Source organism: Penaeus monodon, chromosome 24, assembly GCF_015228065.2.
Source record: "Penaeus monodon isolate SGIC_2016 chromosome 24, NSTDA_Pmon_1, whole genome shotgun sequence".
Classification (NCBI taxonomy): Eukaryota; Metazoa; Arthropoda; class Malacostraca; order Decapoda; family Penaeidae; genus Penaeus; species Penaeus monodon.
In genome coordinates, this window is record NC_051409.1 from 19615906 (window position 1) to 19623617 (window position 7712).

Here is a 7712-nt window from a genome sequence, read left to right on the forward strand (position 1 = left end):
CTTTGCTATTTTGATACTTGGAATTCAGATATCCTATAATCTTAACTTACATTTCCATTTCTTTAACCAATGACCAAAATAGTTGCAGTGAATAAAACCTGGCATGTAGTTGAAATTGTTCAAAATAAAGAGGGAATGAAATATAAATATATATAAATGCTTTATAAAAAAAATGTATACAATACACACAGTAGTAAAAATATAGTGGTACACTAATACCTAAGTTTCCTTAGTCATGTACCTACTTAAGATAATGGCAGTGATATGTTAGCTCTCGGTTGTGTTGTGCAGAGAGAATAAGGCACAAGTGTGAATGCACAACTAAGTGAAAGAATTTAAGTGATATACATATAGATTTAACTCAAAAGGAAGGTAAAGCAGAATTAAAATCACTAAAAAAAATATACAATTTAAACTTATATTTATCACAATGAAAACTGCAAGAGCAGAAGGAAAGAAAAAAAAGCTTGTACAGTAAAGTTTAAAAGAATATTTGGAGAAATCACTGGGAACACATTGAAGTTCTTTTGTTAGTTTTTTTGTTCATATTGTACTTTACGATCCACACATGAGGCACTCATCCTTGTTCTCAAGGGAGCAAACCATGGCTGCCATATTCATAGCATCTGGTTTTGATGCACTAGAGGTGCCATTGGTAGTGCCATTTGTAGTGCCATTTGCATGACCATTGGCAGTTTCAGCCTTCTTTAGCTTGGACTTATCAACAGTAAACTGAATGGCATTGGCAGCTGGCTTAGTGCGGAGGTAGTACATGCCAGTCTTCAGACCCTGAAGAGTAGATAAAGGACTTGTGTATATCATTGATGTGCTTTAATTCATTATAAAGAATATACTGAAGAAAATTTTTTAAAAGCATTGATAATGTATTACAAATGACACTATTTTACAGGGCAATGTACTTAAAATAGTACTTACCAATTTCCAGGCATAGAAGTGCATGGATGTTAGCTTTCCGTAGTTTGGCTCAGCAATGTGGATGTTCAGCGACTGACTTTGATCAATGAAGGCACCACGATCAGCTGCCATCTGGATTACCACTTTCTGCGAAACCTCCCACACAGTCTTGTACAAGGCCTTCAGGTCATCAGGAATCTTTGCAATGCCCTGTAAGTGGAAGATTATTATAGAAATACTTTCCCATGTTTTCCCTTCACTTTTACCTAAATTATTAAAAATGTGGGTTTTTATTGAAAACTCTGCATCCTGAAAATTTTTTTGATTGTCAATACCTAAAAAACATCCATAAAAAATATAGAAATCTTCATACCTGAATTGACCCATTCTTGGCAATCATCTCGTTCTTGGTTTCATCTTTCCCAGAGGCCAAGTTCAGTCAAATCCCTCAAGAGGTGGTGATTTACAACCTGTTAGCAACAAATTTAGTCAATATATAAAAAAAAGAAAGCACACAAATTTAACAAAAATTTCAATGAATATGTATTAACTTCTTAATACTTGAAACATCCATTATCTCAGACCTGGAACTCTCCTGAGAGGACACGACGAGAATAGATGTTGGAGGTGTAGGCTTCAATGGACTCGTTGTTGCCCAGAATCTGAGCTGTTGATGCAGTAGGCTGGGGGCCAGCAGCAGGGAGTTACGCACTCCGAACTTAGCTACCTTGGCCTTGAGAGCAGCCCAGCCCATGCAGGTCAGTTGGAGTTACGTTCCATGCCCATACGGGAAAATCTGCAAAAAAAAAGGAAAGGAATGAAAGTACAGCCAAGAAAATATGAAAAATTTTTATTTTAAATATTGCTTTGTTTGTCATCATGACACCCATAGACCCCCTTTAACAAAAAGGTGTATGTTAGGAATCCTGTTGCCATGAAACAATCCTAAAACAGAATATTTTCATGCTTCCCCATTCATTAGTTCAGCCCCTTTTTAACCCACTCAAGTCTTTTTTCACCCTTACCCTTTACTGACTGGACATCCTTCATAGGTTTCAAAAGGACCAAATTTCTCTGCTAGTTCCAGCTTGCTTCCATTGCACCATAGTAAATGGTCTCAAAGATCTGCTTGTTGAGCAACTTTGCTTCTTCCGAGTAAAAGGGGATTCTAGGAGAAAAATAGATATTGCTTGGGAACTTGCTACTCACAAAAGGTTTAAACATAAGATTATTTATTGACTTTAAAAACTGCAAAGGGTGAGAAAAATTTGTAAAAAATTGCTGGTCCTACCTCATGAGAATGAAGGCATCAGCAGCCCTTGTACACCAATGCCAATAGGTCGATGGGCATGTTTGAACGCTTAGCCTCTTCAACAGGTAGAAGTTGACATCGATAATCTTGTTCAGATTTCTTGTAATGACCTGTTTTTAAAAATAGCCCTTAGAAAAAAATCCATGTTTCTTCATCACTTTTCAACTAGTTTTCATATCACATAACAGTAAACGGGGAATGGACAGATTTAGAACTCTGGTCAATACCTTTGTAACCTCCTTTAGCTTGACAAAGTTGTAGGTTTTGTCTGGGTTGACATACATGTTGAGAGCAATTGATGCTAAATTGCACACAGCAACCTGCAATATAACATACCATTGCATCAGTAACATTTAAAATATTGTTAACTAAGAACAAGAAAAATTTTAATGACAAAAAAGTCACAATCTTTTATTTAAGAAACAGGAAATTGTGCATTTGAAAATTATGGCCCAAAATTTCACAGTAAAATCATTTCTACTTTTCATTAAAATAATTATTGGGAAAATAATGAGGGAACTAATGTTTTCCTTTCCAAGTCTGTTAAAAAAAGTGACAGCTGATATTGAAAATGTAATTCTAAATCAAAGTCTCACACAAAGATTACATGATTGGAAAACAATAAATTATTATTGAAACAACTAAAAGATTTTTAAGCATAATTAAAAATACATTTAGAGAAAGACCCTTCATTTTCAAGATGTGAAATAATTCTCAAAAACAGACTTGGTGAAAAATCACAAAGAACTTACCTCATCTGGTGAGGAATATTCTACTATCCGGTACAGAGGTTAGAACACTTGATGGTCCCAAGGTTCTGTTGGTTACTCTTTCTATTGCAGGCATCCTTATATAACATGTATGGGTTACCAGTCTCCACCTGCATAAAATTTGCAAATCTTAATTCATAGAAACAAAAATTATAGTATTTTAATCCCAAATTATACTGCTTTTATAGACATTCAAACAAATATTAAAGATAAATTTCCAAAGACGGGCTTTAAGATTCATATCTCTTGCAGAGTAACAGAGTGAACTCCTCTAAAAGCCATTTGTATTTGAATTGTACATCCTTAGGGAAAAAACCTTAACTTTACTTCTGTACTTTATCCTCAAGAACAAGATATTGCCCATACTTCACACAGCCAAAAATCTAACTCACCTGTGATTCAATAACTGCATACCACAACTGTTGTGCCTTCACTTTGCGACGGTAACGACCTTCTTCGATATACTTGTGGTAATTTTTCTCAATCCTCACCTATTAAGGAAATGTAATAATAATGTACCCTTCACAGTAAAGGAAAGAATGATAGAGAATAGCATAATTCTAATGCCCACATTAACTATAAATTATATAATTCAGTAGCTATGAAAGTGATTTGTGTACCCCGGGTATCATGAAGTCCTGGGCATTCATGAGGGCACATCAGGTACCAGTCGCCATTGGCTTCCACTTGCTGCATGAAAAGATCAGGAATCCACAAAGCTAGAAGAGATCCCTTGCTCTTTGTTCATCCTAGAAAAGTGCAAGGTAAATTTAACCTTCAACAATTAAGAAACAACCTATCATACATCACATCTGATACATAAATTTTGATCTTCCATTTTAATATCATTAATTTCTTATATTTCACTGTGTAACCTCTCACCTTTCCAGTATTTTTGCGAAGATCAAGGAAATCGAAGATATCTGGTGTGCCATGGCTCCAAGTAGATGGCAAATGCACCGGGGCCTCTTGTTTCCACCCGGGTCAACATAACGAGCTGAAATTTCAGAGTATTTGTTTTATGAAGATATAAACCTACGAAGTGTACAAAAAAGTCTATAGTTTACCTTTCCTTCAATTCCCTTTTTAAATGGTCCATATTTAAAATATAGTACAACAAAAATTGTAAGGGAATTCTTGAACATAGGGCTACATTTGACCAGACAGTCCCACAACCACTGTGACCTCTGAATTTGAATTAGAAAAATAATCAAATGTCCATAACGTATATTCTGACAAGATTACAGCTTTTACCAATTTACAAAATTTAAAAAGGGAAAAGACTACAGTTTCTATCTTGCCAGATTATAAGATGGGGAAATTTTTTTTTAGGCTGTCAGTGTATTGAAGGCATAGATCTAAAGGTTTATACCTAAAAATCAATGTGCTCTTACCTCTATTTTCCCTAATTTTATTACTAAAAACCCAAATGTTATTCTGGTTATTCTTTATGTCCATTACACATTTATTTTTTTTTATTTGAAGATTTACCAACAAAAATAGAAATATTAGGTCCCACTGATACAAAAAAGTAACTTACCGTGTTATTGTACACCCTCAACATGGGCACAGACCATTAAAGTTCCATTGGTTCCTGCAATATAGCTTCCCATGGACCTGATGCAGTGCACGTTCGGGCCCAATCCTCCACCCAGACTTGGAGATCAGAGCACACTGCTTAAGTGTGTCATAAATGCCCTCAATACTGTCGTCCTTCATCGTTAGTAGGAAGCAGCTGTGTAATATATATTAGTTTTAGTTACAGTAAATCAAGGTAATAAATAGTGAACCAAAAACTGAGTAAATATTGTTATAAATACATTTTGCAATCTAGCTGTGGACTCTTACCTAGATAACTGTGGCCTTCTTGTAGCAGCATTGGAAAAGAGTGGGTAGGCATGTGTGAACCACTTCTCAGACAATAGGTTGTAAGTCTCAATAGCAGCATAAAATATCCTCACCATGGATCCCCACTGCAACCCTCATCAACATCTGTTGGGTCGCTCTGCCATTTTCCCATTGATCTTGAGCAAAAAAACGCTCCAGAGTCTGGAAAGTTTTAGAGGATAAGTAAGATGCTACACTACAAATATATTAATTTCATAGTTAGTGAGCCCAATATATAAAAACCCTTCAAAAATAAAATAAATCTACTGATTTTTTTTCTTTTTTTTAAGTATTAACATTTGGGATTTAAATTTTTATATTCCCCTTACTGACCTTGAAGCCAAAATAATTGTAAGAAAGTCACGGTCATAGATAATAGCAGAATTGAGTTTATCTGCATGCCCATGATGACTTGTAGTATTTGTTCGCCAAGCTGGCATCTTATTTCCAGTCTTATTATCAACCTGTTATAGAGATCTTCCATTACCTCTGTTGGGTAAAAATTTAAAAATTTTTCAGAAAACATTTCACAGAAGTAAACGCCCTTTTCCTTACACCATGATGCTAAGAGGGTATAAATATAAGCAAACAGAAATGTCACCAAATCTTGCATGCATCTCTCAGTCAACATCCAATTCCCTTACCACTGAAACTCTTCTTGGTTTCTTTGTGGAGGTTTGCCCACCGCAATCCTGGCAGCAAGCACAGCTAATCAGGGTGCTTTGTTGTCATTGTTGCAGCAGTTTCAGCAGCAAGGTTATCCAATTCTACAGTTGTCACACCAGAATACAGCCCATTGATCACTTTAAGGGTGATTGCAGGCTGGAAATTTTCATAGGTGATGAGTACATGAAATCTCTACATAGCCATTGTCATAAAATGTTACTTGCTCATTATACATGCAGGAAAAATCTCATTTAATTTCATCTCAGACCTAGAAAACTAGGTTTTTAAAACTCACAGGATCAATGAAATCCATGTTGAGTCCATAGCAGAGCTTCTGAATTCGAGAAGTGATTTTGTCGAACATAACAGGTTCTTGACGTCCATCTGGGAGAAATTCAAACATCAGTTTTTTTGGGCCCGACTGCAAATGCTGCCCTTTTCAATCTACTTAAAACCAAGAGCTGAAAAATTCCACCTGGAAGCCAAGTTGATCACATCAAAGAAAGTGAAAAGTCCAAATTAAATTATACTTTAATTTTTTTACATATATACTTAGCAGTAATATAAAAAAGCAGCATTCTTATTCCTAACTTATAAAACCCACAACATTTGTTAATACTTAAAACCGCTTTCCTACTGGAGGTGCTTAACCCTTGCTTTCATTTTGACTCTGCTCTTACTCTGATAAAAGTGAAACCCGGGGTGCAGCTTTATCTGTCTCCTGCTTCTGCTCTCAAAACCTTTGTCTTAACCCTTTCTGTTGGCAAGTTTGTCAGATTCATAGATTCATGAGTTGTCTTATTATATATATATTTACAGAATCTATTATTTTTTTCTTAATTTTTTCCAAGTTCACAATACTCGCTCACTCTTCCATAAAAGGGTTGAAGAATCACAAGAAAAAAAAAAAACAAATATTCACACATTACACCTCATTATCTGTTTTCCCCTCTCTCACATGCTGCAGAAGCAATTGCAAGGCGAGGACTTTCCCCCCTCCGTCGAATTCTGCGCCAAAGCAACTTGGAAATCGTGCAATTGAAAAGCAGTTTTGATCCGTTAACAAACCTTTGGGGGCGGTTTTATAAAGGGAAATTAGGGGATATTTTTCTTCTCTCTTTTCTCTCTCTGTTCCTTTTTGTGCTTATTGGTGTTATTGCGAGACTCTTTGCTGTTACGGTAAAAAGGTAAATTTGTTGAAAGTTTTGGTGTCAAGGCAAACCGGTTGACATGGAAGTTGACTTTGTCATTAACTGAAATTGGTCTTAATTTTCATAAAACATATTGGGTCATGATACATATTCTTGAAGATAACGAAAAATAGAGAAAAAATATTTCATTTCCAAATAATTTAAGCATAAAATACGGGGGTTACTAATAATAACTAACAAGTAGCAATGAAGTTTTAGAGTTCACAAACTCGCACATATAAAAATACATTTAAAAATTCAACTTCGGCCACTACCTCTCTTCAAGACTAATCTTGGACCACATTTTCTCCGTCTGCTGAACCATTTTCACCAACTATTTCCTTGACTTTTGGGGATTTTGAAGGATTCGTTGTCTCCTCGCCTCCGTCTCGTCAGGGAGTGCGCGCCAATCACAAGAAAATCATCTGAAAGCGCGCGAACTATTTTCCCTTTTAAACCCAAACCATCTTCGAGCTTTTATCAGTCTTTACAAGAAAGACGTGATTGGGTCAGGTTTTGCTTTGGTGTGTTGTAAGAGGCTTTGTGATTTGCTGGTTTTATTTTGGGGAGTCTTTTTTAACGAAGGTGTGATTGGGCCGTTCGAGTTGGTCTCAAATTGACCAATCGCGAAGCTTTATATTTATGATCCTTAGCTTGTTCTTGACAGCTGTTTTAGACGAACTCTTTACTTATATACCTGAATTTTTTATTTTTCTTAGTAAGGCTATTTTCAAGATTAATGGTACCACTGTGTAAAAATTTTTTGAAATTTCTTTTTTTTTCTTTCTGTTGGAGCATTAGTTGCATATCTTTCTATTTGAATTTTAGATTTAGATTTTAAATTCCCATTTTGTGCTACAGTTTATCAATCATATTAGTTTTCTTATAAACGCATGGTGAGCTGACTGTACTTGTTTTCTATTTTAAAAAATGCCGACATGCATGTATTAAGCAACAGGAAGTAACACAGAA

General features: G+C 35.5%; 1 pseudogene; it reads right to left on the reverse strand.

The window, feature by feature from the left end:
• Positions 1 to 467: 467 nt before the first annotated feature.
• LOC119588639 lies at positions 468 to 7065 on the reverse strand (annotated as a pseudogene).
• Positions 7066 to 7712: the final 647 nt, after the last annotated feature.